We start from the raw sequence: 16,654 nt of genomic DNA, 5'->3' as shown, positions 1-16,654 counted from the left end.
CCTATAGGTGCTTGGTAGTCGTTGACGTTGTGTGTCGGTGCCCGACATTCGTGTATCTTGCCTTGGGTGTGTGTGGCGTGTGTCTGTATCGGTTGCTTCGATGTATGTGATGGTTGCTTTATAATATAAAGTGGAGAAACTCTTTTTTCGTTGGTTAATTGGCTTCCTCAAATGGCGACAACCATACAAATATCGACAACGATAACGTCACAAGGGAGGACGCCGGATTGCCCCTCCACGTTTCTCAGATTTGGTGGTTTTTTAACTGGATATAACTTTTTACAAACAAATTTCAGTATTCCCTCCATCTCAAAGTAGATTTACAAACTAGAACATTCCCTCAAAAAATAATTACTTTTTTCAGAACAAAATAATTACTGTCCCACCACTAAAAGGTCTCAAATTAGCTTATTTGTTCCCACCAAATAAATAGCTTATATTAACCTTCCCGCTAAATACCATCCTAACAGAACCACACAACGGCGTCTTCAACGGAGATTGGATCTGAGCTCTCATCTCTGGTTCCTCTGTGCTGCCGGCGTCAACGTAGCGAACCACGCTCCAGTCAGCTGCACGGCGTCAGGTAATTCCTCCCGATCTCCTCTCTTCCCGAACCTCCGGTCCTCCTCGGTCTCGCCCTCCTCCCTCTCCTCTGACTCTGAGCCCGCCGACGTGGGCCCCGTCTCCGTGTCCTCGGCCATGCCGGCGGCGGCAACGATGCGGTCTGGCGTCGGCGCCGGCGGAGTTCCCGTCTCGTCCCCTTGCCTATTAATCCTGTGTTTGGACCAAGCACGACACCACCTCGGTGTTGCACGCCGCGACAATGCCCGCCCGGGCTCAAATCCCCCTCCCCTCACGAACTCCTCCTGGACGCGCCGCCACCCACGCTCAGACCTCGCCGCCGCCCATGGCCTCCGTCCACGCAGGGAGATCAAACGAGCAGATCGAGCGGCGGCCAGATCCATCTGCCACGGTCGCCCAGGGCTCGCGCGCCTCGGACGACGCGGCCGTGTCCGTACGTCAAGGGCCTGGGCAGAGACGCTTCTTCTCCGCCATGGCCATGGAGCTTCCTCCCAATCCAAGGTCTTGGACTGGACGGGGACGGCTGCTCTTCCAAGGTCTCGTCTCTTCTCTTCCGATCCATCCATCCCACACCCCATTCTATTTGCATCTGTGTAGATACATATTCAGATCAAACTGAACCCCCACCCATGGGCTCAAGCATGCGTACGAATGCTCCAACACCCTAATTAAGCACAATCCAAACTGCACATAGACCATCCTTGGTTGGGATCCCGATCCAAAGTTCCAAACCTAAATCGCTCCAAACCCAACCATCTGAGAGTTAAGTTTTGGACTGAACCAACCACACATGGACTGAAGCACTCGCTCGGCTCTTTTCTCCTCCATGGCTCTTTCATTGTTTTTGAGATAGCTTACCACTCATGCCAAGTGGTACCTCCATGGCTCTTTCAGTTCCTCTTCTCCGCTGCTAGCCTACTACATCGAGGCTTCAAGGCCACCATGCTGGCTGCTTGCTGCGGCATCCAGTCTATTAGCCACGGCTGCATCCTTCAGCTAGTCCTACTCATGCTGTAGCCTGCACGTCACTGCTGAACTGCTGCCGAGTGCCAAAGGACAGAATGAGCAAGCACGGGAACTGTAGGAGCTAGCGAGATATATATGCTTCTCCTATTTTAATCAGAGGGTAGTTCCGTTGGTATCATTTGCACCACTACTGATTCTCACAGTCTAGCACTAGCACACAGGGCAAATATGTAAAAAAAAGAACGGATGACACTCTGTATTGCAGCTGGATTGCTAGTAATTAATCTAGTAATTACTTCATAGAAATCAGGAGGAAATTAACATAACCAAAGAAGATGACAATTGACAAATATTCATAACGATAGGTCATACTGATGATCACTGACGGCCAGCTCAAATTTTCAATTTATGTTGTGAGTTAGTCTTGTTTTTTGTTGGTTTTAGTTTGAGAATGACCCCCTCTAAGTTACTTCCCACGCTCTGCTACTGCGTGCACGCACACAGCCCACACGGTACTGCAGTATTTGGGTGCACACTCAGTACAAATATCTTTAGCTTCTACAATATGTTCAGGACTTAATCTTTGTCCAATATCTTTAGCTTCTCAATTGTGTACTCAAGCAAACTTGCTCATGGCCCTCACAAGAAATTTAACAAAAGAATGCTTGGATAAATCTCTCCCGTTAAGAGAATAGTGACCTTAGAACATAACTGGTTGTACCAAGTTTAATAGGGATATGTACGATCATTTCTAATTAGCTGTACTTCATATTTCACTTTACCTTGCTCTGTAAGCATGGGATTTATGTTGCTTTACTTGCATTGCTAAAAGTGCACTTCTATTTACAGGTGCCTACAAAGAAGGTTGACAAAGAAAATAGTAATCTGAACTTGCAAAATATTCATTTATAGAGATCTAGTCCTAATAAGACTCCAGGTTCAAGGCCAACTGCTATTTCTAAAAATGCGCTCATACAAGTTGCAGCAAGGCATTCTTGAATGTTTAAAGCAATGGTAAGTCACAACATTGCTTTCTCTTCATGTTCACCTGCATTTTATACGTCATTGGCCTTCATAATTAGCTAGCTGCTTCTTCTCTTTTACCATGTGTTGTTGCTGCATTGGGTCACAACTTAAACAAAAAACGAATATGTGCTAGCTAGGGACACGAACTTAACTGAACTATACATCGAGTCACAACTTAAATCAATAGCAGAAGCTTTTAGTAGATGTACGATCGGATGATGGCACCATTTTGTATGTATGAGGAGGATGTCATGAGCATGCGCGTGATGCCTTCGCTGCCGAGTCCATTGCAACGTCCCATGCAATATCTCTTGCCGTTGATATGGTGGGGGTCGTGAGGGTTGTTTTTAAAACGGACTCGCAACTCCTGATGGAAGCACTGAATATCAATAAGGTGGACTCATCGGCCTATGGTGCTGTTATTGAGGATACCAAGACCAGCTCAAATTATGGTTTTCTTATTATGAAGTAAATGTATGTCGTCGCTCGGCAAACTCTGTTGCTCACGAGCTTGCTAGTCTTGGTAGGATGTACGAACCTAACCACTATGTGGAATGGGAGGACGACGTACCAGCCCTTGTGGCTGCCTGTGCTTTGGGTGATTCAGCCCAACACTGTTAAGTTATAAAGCAATGTTTTTTTTCTAAAAAGGAAGCTTTTAGTAGATGTACTTGTGCTTATGCTTTAGACATTTACACTTGTATAATTGTTTTGATCCCTCAGTTACATGCTTGCTGACACAGTATTAATCCAGTTAGTCTGGCGTAGTTCTTTTTACAATGGGGCTGGAATAATTGTATGGCGTATGTTATGTTCGACTCATTAACTAGAATTTTTTTATTTCTTGATTGCAGGATCCAAAGAACTAGCTGGACTAGACTCTAGATCATGGACAATTTAGTCTTCGCAGTTAATTAGGATGGCTAAATTACATTTGAGTTTCATTTGATGGATATTTGCTATGAGAATTATGAATTTTATGAATCTACATATTATTCGTATGGTTTTGAATATTGTAATTGAAAGCCTGTTTTTTAATGGTTGCAATAGGCTATTACGATAACCCACTTTCGGTTGACACATGCTAGCACCACCAAAAATACAGTGTTGAGTCATATCTCAGTCGCTACGCCTACATGTTTTGTTTCATTAGGATGTTGCAACGAAGCACTTTATGTTGTCGCAATAGCTTAACACCACAATTTTTTTCATGATGCGATAACTGTTTGACGCCACCAAAGTATGTTTTGTTGAAATAGAGTATTGCCACGAAAGTTTAAATTGTCGCAATAGTTTCTCGCTACAAAGATTTTACCTGTTGTGATACCTATTTATCACCACCAAAATTAGTATGTTGCAATTTCCTGTTACGACGACTTGTATATTTGTTGCCATAAGTTTACGCCACAAGCGCAATATTTGTTGCCATAAGTTAACGCCACAAGCGTAGTGGGTCGTGGCAACATGCCTAATGCAACGAAAACAAGGATTGTTGCCATAGTTTATTGCCACAAGTGATTATTGCCACGGAAGAGTAATGTGCCACGAAACGACCGTCGTTGGTATAGGTTGTTGCCACAAATGTCTATCGCTACGAGATATTAGTCGCCACGATTCGTTACATGTTGCATTAAAGTTATCTCCACAAATCAAATTGTGGTATCAGGTGAGTTTTGCCACGGGAAAACATGTGGCAACTTCCCGCATGGATGTTGCAATAGCACGCTTTATTGCCACGATTGCTTTTTCGTGGTAATAACCTATTACCATGTGTCCAGTCGCAACGGCTGCCAACGAATGCCGTTTCGAGGCAATAGGCATTTATCGCCACAAAACAACATGTATTGCAACAAACAATTTTGTTGCAACAGACCTGGATCCTTGTAGTGATGATTAGAGGGCATGCAATCAACATGTTGCATTTGTTTGATGTGCCACAGATATTCAAGGTCATGAGCCTTATGGTTGAGACCATTAAGAGGACAGCAGCAGATCAAAAGAGAAGCTGTGGATATGCCCCTCAGATTTAGGAGTTGATTAACTCAAAGATGGGCACATGAAAATATCTATTGGATAAGGAACATTTTCCTCTTTATCCAGATTTTGAGGATAATCAGGTTGTCATGAATGAGAATGACCCATCATCAGTACAAGCTCAAGAGGAGAAGGAGAAATAAGGAAAGAGAAGGCTGCCAAGATGCCAACTCAAGAGGAGGCATCTGCGTACTTTGTAAAGAACAAGCAGGAGCAGCTTAGTTACTTGATAGCATCAACACTGAGGATTGAGAAGGGATTTGCCACCCTCACTAAAAATCAGCAAAGCTTGGAAAGAATCATGGAACAAAAATTCTATGATCTAGATGTCAAAGTAACTGAGATTCAGTCAGTTGTGGATCAGCTTCAGGATGACATGCAGGAGAGGAAGGGCAAGACTACCACTAATGTATTTGCCAGAGTGCCTAGAACTCAGAGGTCAGCTGCAGTGCCTGTGCCAGACACCAGAGCCACATCATCTGCACCAGCAACAGCTCCGACAGCTCCAGTGCAACCAGCTCCAGCACCAACTCCTCCAGCTCCCTCTACTTCAACTGAAGCCTTCATTCTTGGAGTTCTCCGGACACCACCATCAGAAGATCAAGCCTGAGAGTCGATCTAGCACTATGCATTTTCTATGAGCTTTTTGGTAACTTGTTGCCAAAATGGGAGAAAATGTATAGATCGTAGGCTTCGAGAGAGAGAGAGAGAGTGTTGCTTTTGTTCTCTCTTGCTTTGGTGGTTAAACTTTGTTTCCTTTTGATTGCTTGAGATACTATGCTGTTTTTGTGAGACATTGATGATCATGTGTTTGATCATAAGCTACACTTATGCATGTTTGATGATATTATCTTATCTATCCATATGTGATCATTCACTTTGCTTGGTGATGAGTGCATGTATTCAATCTTTATCATTTTGAGCGCTCCACCAAGATGTATGTGACATGGAAGAGTAACCCATGAGCCCTTGTGCATTTGCAGTCTAAAGCAAATCTTAAACTATGCACAAATTTAGGGGGAGCTCTTGCTTATCACATACTTCTCAAAGCGATGATGTTTTTCAATCTTATTATCACTTGTCGAAGCTTTCATCTATATGTTGTCATCAATTACCAAAAAGGGGGAGATTGAATGTGCAACTTTCCCTAGGTGGTTTTGGTAATTCATAAAAACATATAGCTCATTGAGCTAATGCTATTCCAAGACTATTTTTTCAGGAAAGCTCAATGAATGGCATGGCATGGATGATGAAAGTGGATCCCTCAAAATACTAATGTCAAAGGATTGGCTCAAGCTCAAAAGCTCAAGACTCTTCATTTTACATTTTAGTGATCCAAGATCACATTGAGTCTATAGGAAAAGCCAATACTATCAAGGAGGGATGAGGTGTTGCTTAATGAGGCTCTTGCTTCATGTGCTTGGTGATATGCTCCAAAAACCCTCAACTACTTTCTCACATCCACAAATGACCTAATCCTAAAGCCAAAATCGGTCACACCGATTCTTCCTATCGGGCACCACCGAGTTCGAATTTCATAGCCACTGCCACAAACCCTAGGCAAATCGGTCCTACCGATAGGGATCTCGGTCTCATCGAGATGGGATTGTAATCTCTCTGTTTTCCTTCCTAACGTTTCGGTCTAACCGAAGTGAGCGATCGGTCCCACCGAGATTGCAATATAAACTCTCTGTTTCCCGTTTGTAACATTTCGATCTCACCAAAAAGAGCAAATCGGTCCCACCGAGTTTACCTGACCAACTCTCTGGTTAGCTAATTACAAAGATCGGTCCCACCGAGTTTGTGTAATCGGTCTCACCGAGATTACGTTATGCCCTAACCCTAACCGTATCAGTCCTACCGAGTTGCATGTCGGTCCCACCGAAAATCCTAACGGTCACTAGGTTTACTAAATCGGTCCGACCGGGTTTGATGATTCGGTCCCACCGAGTTTGGTAAATTGTGTGTAACGGTTAGATTTTGTGTGGAGTCTATATATACCCCTCCACCTCCTCTTCATTCGTGGAGAGAGCCATCAGAACAAACCTACACTTCCAACTTACCATTTCTGAGAGAGAACCACCTACTCATGTGTTGAGGCCAAGATATTCCATTCCTACCATACGAATCTTGATCTCTAGCCTTCCCCAAGTTGCTTTCCACTCAAATCTTCTTTCCACCAGATCCAAAACCTATGAGAGAGAGTTGAGTGTTGGGGAGACTATCATTTGAAGCACAAGAACAAGGAGTTCATCATCAACGCACCATTTGTTACTTCTTGGAGAGTGGTGTCTCCTAGATTGGCTAGGTGTCACTTGGGAGCCTCCGACAAGATTGTGGAGTTGAACCAAGGAGTTTGTAAGGGCAAGGAGATCGCCTACTTCGTGAAGATCTACCGCTAGTGAGGCACGTCCTTCGTGGGAGGCGGCCATGGTGGGATAGACAAGGTTGCTTCTTCGTGGACCCTTCGTGGGTGGAGCCCTCCGTGGACTCGCGCAACCGTTACCCTTCGTGGGTTGAAGTCTCCATCAACGTGGATGTACGATAGCACCACCTATCGGAACCACGCCAAAAACATCCGTGTCTCTAATTGTGTTTGAATCCTCCAAACCCTTCCCTTTACTTTCTTGCAAGTTGCATGCTTTAATTTCCGCTGCCTATCTACTCGTTGCATGCTTGCTTGAATTGTGTGATGATTTCTTGACTTGTCCTAAGATAGCTAAAATCTGCCAAACTCTAAAATTGGGAAAAGGTTAAGTTTTTAATTGGTCAAGTAGTCTAATCACCCCCCTCTAGACATACTTCAAGGTACTACAGGGGGAGATCTTCGTGCGCACCCCAGAGTTCGAACCTTAAGGGTCCGCCGGAACGCAACATCCGACAACTACTAGCACTACCTACAAACACTAGAAACTAGTTGCAATTCCTGGACAAAGATCAAGTTGATTAATAAGTCGAGAGGGGTCGAGTTACCGGAACCCAATGTGTGGTAGCAACTGTTCATGGATCACAAACACAGAACTCAGTTCCTGAGGACGGTTTCAATGAGACAACCCACCATGTACTCCTACATGGCCTCTCACCGCTACCTTTACCAAATCATGTTCACACACTTAGCTCACATACAGTAGGACATGTTCAGACACCTCCAATTCATCCCCGATGAATCAGACCTGACTCAACTCTAAGAAATAGCAGGCATGAAAAAAAGCATGAATGAGTAGGCACATCAGGGCTCAAACAACTCCTACTCATGCTAGTGGGTTTCATCTATTTAATGTGGCAATGACCGGTCATGCATAGGATAAAGGGTTCAACTACCGCAGCAAGTAACAAATGAATCGTTGTTGTCCTAATGCAGTAAAAAAGTGCAGGAGCGAGAGAGTGGGATTGTATCGGAATGAACAAGGGGGTTTTGCTTGCCTGGCACTTCTGAAGATAGTATAGCTCTTCATCGGTGTCATCGAACTCATCGTCGAAACCACATCTACTAAGAGGGGACAAACGCCGGCAAACAAGGAAGAACACAATCAATTCAATGCACAATATGATGCATGAATGTGATATGGCAATATGATGTGGTTTGACATAATGCAACTAGCAGCAAGTTAAATGGAGTTGGTTTGAATCAAGGATTCAAATTCAAACTCCATATGTGGATATTCAAATGCCATTTATATGATTTGTCCTAAACATCAGCTACAAGTTGTTCTAACATGCATGAAACTAGTACAGATGGATAGATTGGATTTTTCTAATCATTTTTCATATATAAATTATTTCATTTTGACTTACGGTTGAATTTATATGATTTTTTGAAGTTTAGATTATTTTTTGGAATTTTCTGAATAAGAAAAAATCCAGAAAAAGGTAATCCGTGTCAGCATGACGTCGGGGTGACTTCAGCCAGTCAACTGCGCCAGACCAGGTCAAACCTAACGCGTGGGTCCCAGCAATCAGAGGCTCAGTGGTTAATCCTGGTCAAAGCCAGGATTGACTGGTTTGAACCCTGGGTAGGGCCCGATGTCAGTGGCAGTTAGGGGGGTGCTTAGCTGGCGGGGTTAGCGTTAATGACGGCCATGTCGGCAGTTGCCAGAGTTTCGCCGGCGGAGACCATAACTACGGCGGAAGCTCGCCGGGGCTGAGCTACAGGCGGCCAAAAAGACCACCAAAAGGTAGCCTGCACACGCCCGCATCTACATAGCCACACGGGAGGCTACGGGGTCGCTGGAAACGACGACGGTGAGCGCATCCGCGGTGGCCAGAGTTCGGACAAGGAAAGGGTCGTTGCTGCGGTGCACTAGAGGAGAAACTGAAGGGTGCAACGTGCTCCTGGGAGTTCAGCGAACACGGTGACACGCTCAGGCGTGAGTTGGGGTGGCCCTGGCCACGGTGGTGGAGAACCACCGCAGCGGTGAGCTCTCGAGTCCGGTGGTTAGTACAGCTACGGCACGAAATCAAGGAAGGGAGGAGAGGGGAAGCGACGAGGTGCTCACGGCGGAGTCGAGGCGGAGCTCATCAGGCTCAGGGAAGCATCGGGGACGGCGTACGGTCGCCGGCGATCTCGGTGGCACCCGAGGTTGAAGACGATGGCATGGAGGCGATGCAGAGCTTCCCGGCTCGCGTGGCTCGGCAGGAAGGACGGGGGCATCACGATGGTTCTTCTGGAAGCAACTACGAGGAGAGGGGTTGGCGGTGGATGCGGCAACAACGGGCGGCGGCGACGAGCTCCGCTCGGGCGCGAGCGAGGGAGCAGAGGAGGGGGCAGGAGAGCCAGGGAGCGAGGGGAAAGTGAGGGGAGGCGTGGGGTGTCTCCGTGGCGTGAGGGGGAGGCAGGAGGTGGCAAGTAGGAGGTGGTCGCGTTCTGCTGCGCGCTCGCCACGCACCTGCTTCTGCTTCTAGGAGAAGGTTGAAGAAGCAGGCAGCGCTGGCTGGGCTGGGCCAGCCAACTGGGCCGCCAGGTGGCTTGGCCAGGTGGGTTGCCAGGTACAGTGCCCTCTCTCTCCGGTTTTCTATTTACTTTATGTTTTACTATTTTGCATGTTTGTTTGAATTTGGTTACTGGACCAAATCAATTTTGTAAATGTTGAGAACTTTTGTTGATGCTGGAATAATTATTCCAGGGCCCCACACAAAAGTTTCAGAATTATTGGGGCTAGGGAATTATTAATAGACATTTATAGCCCCAATTCAAATACTTAGTGATTTAATTCAAAACCCAGATATGTCCTGCAAAAATGTAAACCATTTTTTGTAGAGGCTTCCACCTCAATCCAGAAATGATGAACATTTTTAAAGGGCATTTTGAGTTCATTGGAAAAGATTTTATTTTGACCCTAGTTGAGTTCATTTGGTGCTAGGGTTTGAACATCCCCATTTCATGTTTAAGCAAAATTTAAACATGATGCACACATGAAGCTAGCCTAGTGCAATACCAGAAGCTAGGGATGTGACAACTCACCCCCACTAAACAAGAATCTCGTCCCGAGATTCAAGACGTGAGGTAGGAAGACAGAGGGGACACAAAGCTAACACAATCTTCATGATCCAATTGCTCTTCTCGAAGATGTTGATTCATTGCATCATATTGATCTTGACATCTTGCTTTGAGAACTCCATTCAACATGACCACGAGAAGAAATGAAAACTCTAGAAGAATCGATCCTCTCGAGGATCGAGCAACTGACGATCAACTCACAAAATGACACATAGAACACCTCTTGAGCTGAGATATTCAAACACACTTCGGGAGGGATGGAAGAACAGATGACGGGAGTTCAATTTGGTAGGCAACAATTCCACGCTTGAGGAGATGGTGAATGGTTTCAAGATAGCGATGAAATAATTGCCATGATTCCATAACGGGGCACTTTAGAGAAGGTGACTCGTAGAATTATTCCCTTAAGTGGCAAAAGGAATTACTTTTGATACCTAGATCATTGAAACTCCTTATACCAGCCTAAGGCAAATCACAATTGATCGCTTGAACGAATTCGAAAGAATGGCATACTCAGTTTGGATAGGAAACTAGAGTTATAAGACAACTCAGCAAACGGAAGGCACATTCCAATTGATACCGAGGATATAACCTAGTGTCTGAGCATGCCCTCAAGAACTTGAGCATTTCCATATTCATCAGGGTCTCACCAACATCCATGCCGAGGATCCTGGCGACACATCATACTACCATGATGAATAGTGATGAACGATGCAGATACAAAGGAAGATAACACTTCTCAGATTTCACCTTAGCGAGGCCAAGGAAAAAAAATCTGGATGATCGACCGAGAGACATTTAGCACTGCGCTTCTAATGTTCTCCTTGATGTGCTAGCGTAACCCATTTATTGATATGGTTTGGTATCTAGAACATCAAGTAAAAGGTCGGACTTCGAGAGCATAAGAATCCATATGGAACAATTACGGAAATAAATCCTATGAAATCCTTATGGGGAGGTGGCCAACTTCCTCAATCAGGATACTACAATAATAGGTCTTCCGGCTGGGTGTGTTGGCCACGACATCCACTTTACCAGGTTATAGAGAGACTATTATTATAGTTCTTGGGAAATGTTCCAACCATCATATCTGCCGGAGTTTCAGATCTGGTTGGGGTCAGGACATTCCAGACTCATCAAGTCTAGATTTTTTTTTGAAAGTTTGCAACACAAACTGGCGAGATAATGTTGCGAGATTCTCGGGAAATGGACTGCGGTAGCAAGCTCCAAAACATGAGCTGGTTCTGCTACACACATGTGAACACGCTGTCCCAGACAAGCATGACCACATGGTAGTCTTACAACAAAACTCTACCGAGTTCTGGTTGGGAACCATCATCGAGGATATCAGAGTCTTGTGCATGATCTAGAATTAACACAACAAATTCCTTTTCCTTGAGCAAATCAATCAGTGGCTTGGGGTGCTAGGGAATACATATGGGGTGGATGTAATTAATCTACCAAACCATAGTATACTTTGCAGATGCATGACTGACTTGGGAAGATTCCAGAGGAAGCAAAACTAACTCTCTCAAATTCACGGCAGCAACTTGCATCGAATGCACATGAATGAGAGGAAGTCACTTCTTTCATACAAACACATACTTCATGAACGGGGCATGAAGAAAATGCTTACACAAGTTTCCAACACCAGTTGGACGTTCAACACGAATCATTTAGGAGACAAAATGCCGCTGATGGGCTCAACAGCAACTCATCGGAATTTCCATATCACTGGACTTCCACCATTATGTGAACAATGTGATAGTATTGGTCAGTCCAAAAGATATAATGGTGTATGCTCGAGGAATCAACCACGTGTAAGACAACATTACGAATATCATTGGTTCTAACTTGATTTGACGATGGCCCACACTCAAATCAAGGTTTGGGCAAGACGATAGGTTCAACAACTGATCACGAGGACCAATCAATGAAGAAATCATCTTTGTACAACAAACACACAAACACAAGATATCCCTTTGGAAATGAACTAAGTTAGGCAAGCTTTTATCTTCCAACTCTCCAAGTTGTTGTTCAGCTTAACCAACTAGCTCAGGGGTATCAAACACAAAATCTTGGAGAAGGGGTGGTTTATAAGAAAACCAACTTGATCACGAGCTCAACATAACAGTCAGGGGATAACCTGGTAACACTTCCGAGAAGATATTCGGAAAATCACGAACCACCGGTATGTTACTAAGCTCGAGATCAATCTTGCTTTTCAGGGCAAGACGATGTGATCAAGAGAGTGATGGATTGACACAATCCTATCTCATTGATCGAGGAGTGCACCAGGCAAAATGGACTAGGTAGCACGATCAATCTTAGAATGATAATTCAATACCAGCATGCTAAGAATGAGATTATTGTCCATTAACTACCAAGCAACGGGGTTGCTAGCAGTATTGATTTCACACATCACGATTCACTTGTTGGCATTCCGGTTACAATAACACATGAACCGAGGAATTAACAATGATGGCAAGAAGCATTACTGCGTCAAGAATTCATAAGAGGTGGTGCAATTCTCATGACACTCTTGACATAAAGATGGTAACACTCCAAGGTAGAGCAGAGTAGAAGCTGGATTGGCATTTTGATCTGCGGAATACAATTGCTTTGACCCAATCCTAGATATGGATGAGGTTCTGGAGTTTGTTTCTCCTATTCATTCTGAAATAGAACGGCTTGACGGACCACAAGAATAGTATGCATCGTAGAACATGAATGCACGACATAAACTTGACTATCAACTGATAGACAAGGATCATAATACAACTACAGAGGGACAACTCAAAGGAACATATATCTTTCTGAGTTGTGGATGCATAGGTTAGTATGCCGAACAAGTTCAACATATTTCTTCCGGATAACCCATGCTGAAGAGGAAGGACTGGCAGATTCACAACTATGAATGGAGGACTCATCAAGAGCACTCTGGTTGCGATCTTTTGGTTTAAAGAAATTCCGCCATAAGTAGTTCATGGTATTTGGAAGAAGGAAATACCACGGACCTCGAAGACTATCGCAAAGGTTACTAATATCCTAAAGGAATTAGAAAACACTATCAACACGAAATAAGTAGGGTGAATCTCGGGTTCAAGAACCCAGGTGTAGAATACCTACTACTAGGTAGCATCACAGAATGCTTTCAAGAATAATGGCCAGAATCATCACACTGAGATACAAAGCATTGCTAGATTACTGAGTGGTTCTCTAGGATGCCTAGGGTCATAATTCTAGCTCCAACATATACGACGAGGTAACGGATTACCTCAACTCGACGATTAGTGTGGTTAATCTGGCCCAGAGGAACATCGAGAACGGAAGGAATGGATTTGCAAATGCATCAGACTATTTAGAAACCTGGGATGACTCGGACAGCATAACGGCTGTAAAAGCTCAAGAAGATTTGAGACATCCTACAAAAATGGTGGCATAACCACTCAACATCACCATATCAAGGTTCTGAGACCAGCTATGAACATACGGAAGTAGTAGGAACTTAACTGAGGCTTGACACCAACAATCCTATAAGTCTACGGATTAGTAACACGTGATCCTGATAGAAAGATGAGAAGCCTAGTTCTTAATCCACGTAGAAGAGAAGAGGTTGACTCAGATCAGAAGGGCATAAGGTACAGGAGTAAAAAGAGCCTTACGTTCCCTTCCACAATCAATTCCCTTACATAACTAAAGAATTTCTAGACTCAACTTCGACCAGTTTGGCTTGGTAATCCTACAGGCAGTCAGGCTCTGATACCAAAGCTGTCAGGACCCCGACTCAATGGCACACCGATCTAGCATGTAACACCTCATATCACTCTGCGGCCTCACGCACGGTATTCCCACGGGTGTTGCCTTACCAGGCATGGGACCGTTTGTGCCTTCTGGCACACGTATATGATAGTGTCTCTAGCATCCATATGACAAGGAGCCCGGGCTGACATGGCTAGTCGTGAACCCAAAGTGGCACTAACTTACAGGGAAAGGCATACATGACCCAACAACGAATGTGTCGGTCATCAGCGAGTGAATCCAGGCTATAGCAACTGGGCTAGCAGGACTCCGGTAAATCGGGCTGTAGCAGGCTAACAGGACTCCGGTAAACACCGCGTGACATTTCCCCTACGGGACAGACACGGGAACAAAGAATGACACATGCCGGCCAGCCTAAGTGTTCCGGAGCAGTAGCAAGCTACCAAGGCTCAGAGGAAGCACTAGGAGACATTTCCCAGTAAGAGAGGCTACCAATGATAAACAACTAGATAGTCATATCCCACACATACCAAGCATTTCAATAACATACACACAATATGCTCGATATGTGCAAATACAACATGGCATCACAACATGACTCTACAACTCAAGTATTTTATTCAAAAGGCTCCGAGGAGCGAGATATTACAAACATGGGTCTCATGACCCAACATTCAAAGCACACAAGTCAAAGCACAAGCGGAAGCTTAACATGTCTGAGTACAAACATCTACAAATGAAAAAGGCCGACAAGCCTGACTATCTACAAGATCTTGCCGAGGACACAAGATCGTAGCTGAGGTAACAAGCTAAACGTCAAAGTCCACGCGAAACTACTAGTGAGATGGAAAGCTCTCTAAAAAACATAAAATAGGCAAACGTGAGTAAAAATGTACCCAGCAAGACTTACATCAGATCTAACTACATATGCATCATTATCAACAAAGGGGATGGTGGGGTTTAACTGCAGCAAGCCAACTTTGACTCAGTGGCTATCCTGTACTACGACTGCAAGTAACTATTTTGAGGTGGCGCACACGAGTCCACATATTCACCATATCAATACACCACTATGGATCCGCTCCCGTCTCCCTACGAGAACGCCATCCATAGCACTCACGCTTATCTTGCGCATTTTAGAGTATCCCCTTTCACTTGTCTATGAACTGTACAGGCAACCCAGAAGTCCTTTACCGCGGACACGGCTATTCGAATAGATAATGTTAACCCTGCAGGGGTGTACTTCTTCACACGCGCTCTCACCACTTATCGCCGTTTACACGACATGTACGGCAACCTTCAAGCGGAAGCCCAGCGAGGGTGTCGGCCACGACCTGACTAACCACACAAGTCTCTCGTCCAGGTTTATCGCCTATGCGGGATCCATCCGCAAGGAGATCCGAACGGGGTGTCGCTCACGGTCCCAAACGATGTGTGCACGGTTCCCAAGCCCACCTCGACGGATGGATCTACGCTTGGTACACCATGCCACGGTGCCTAGTCTGTCCCAATCCCACCTGTACCGGGTGCCACTTGGTAGACTACTGTCGGTGTTCTGGGAACGGGGGTCCCCAGACTTGCCTGCCTGTGGCCTGTGGCATGGCTCGAGTGGTGGCCCAGTACGGCCCATCTTCATCAGCGCAAGACTCAAGACCCTCGCGAGGGGCCAAGCCTCGCGGGGCGGACGACACAAGACTTCCTCAGGAACGGCCTCGCCAGGCAGGCTCGCGAGGAGGCGGAGAGATCAAGGCAGGGTACCTCGCGAGGTGCTCATGATGCAAGCCATGAAGATCGAGACCAGGCAGGCGCCAGGTGGGCGCCGACCTGTGCAAAGGGGGCAAGCACATGCGTGGAGTACCGAGGCATCAAGCAAAGATTGCCATTTTAGTCCAATGAGACCAAGACCAGCAGAGCGGCAGGATGGAGGTCACCGTGGAGCCCAAGACGGCGTCATCGCCAGTGCCTTTGGCAGCCGAAGACCAACTTTAGTCAGGATAACTTGTACTAGATGTTCCCCTTCAAAATGGCCGTTGTTGGCACCCTTCACGCTCAATATTTGGGAAGAGGGCCAGGGACTCTATAAATAGGGATAGCCACCACCACAGTAGGGGGCATCTCATCGAGTCTTCATTGGATCCATAGGCGATCGAGCTCACCCAAGTAGTTCATCGCACCAGCTCAAGAACACCTCTCGTGAGGCTGTTCATCCTTTGTACTGTTCATCATCAGCCCCTGAGGCAATCCACCACACCACACACTGAATTAGGGTATTACACAACAACGGTGGCCCGAACCAGTATAAATCCTTTGTCCCGCGTGTTGTTCATCGTTTAGCTTAGATTCTTGCGAGGAGATTGGACGTGGATCAGTAGGGGGGAGATCTTCATGGGCACCCCATAGTTCAAACCTTAAGGGTCTCCCGGAACACAACATCCCATATTTGGCGCGCCAGGTAGGGGTGCGCCGGAGTCTTCCTTCTTCCGTCCTGCATTCCGCCGCTTCACCGCCTCCATGTCCGGCGACCCGACGGCCAACTCCGACCGCTGGGTGGCATGACCTGCCCATGCCATGTCGCCTGCCCAAGGCGACCTCAACCCCGCACCTCAGGCAGCCCGCATCCCGCAGAGCGCTAAGGTGCGCGGGCAATGCGGTCAAGCGTCGCCTGCCCTCACTCCACAGCAAGTACGATCGGGAGCGAGCGCCTCAAGCCATGCTGCGGCCACGGCACCGCACACCCGATGGGAGCAGGCAAACATGAAGGCCGCGCTCACAGTGGCACGAGAGCTG

General features: G+C 46.0%; 1 long non-coding RNA gene across 2 annotated transcripts; it reads left to right on the top strand.

The window, feature by feature from the left end:
• The first annotated feature begins 455 nt into the window (after window positions 1-455).
• LOC119296024 lies at window positions 456-3,637 on the top strand. 2 transcript variants are annotated; one of them, XR_005144622.1, is made up of 3 exons: window positions 456-583; window positions 2,398-2,562; window positions 3,429-3,637. It is a non-coding gene; the product is annotated as an uncharacterized LOC119296024 (long non-coding RNA). The 2 variants fall into 2 exon arrangements; XR_005144623.1 differs by lacking the exon at window positions 456-583 and adding an exon at window positions 590-1,118.
• Window positions 3,638-16,654: the final 13,017 nt, after the last annotated feature.

Source organism: Triticum dicoccoides, chromosome 4B (genome assembly GCF_002162155.2).
Source record: "Triticum dicoccoides isolate Atlit2015 ecotype Zavitan chromosome 4B, WEW_v2.0, whole genome shotgun sequence".
In the NCBI taxonomy this organism is placed as follows: domain Eukaryota; kingdom Viridiplantae; phylum Streptophyta; class Magnoliopsida; order Poales; family Poaceae; genus Triticum; species Triticum dicoccoides.
This window is presented reverse-complemented; position numbering and strand designations above follow the sequence as displayed.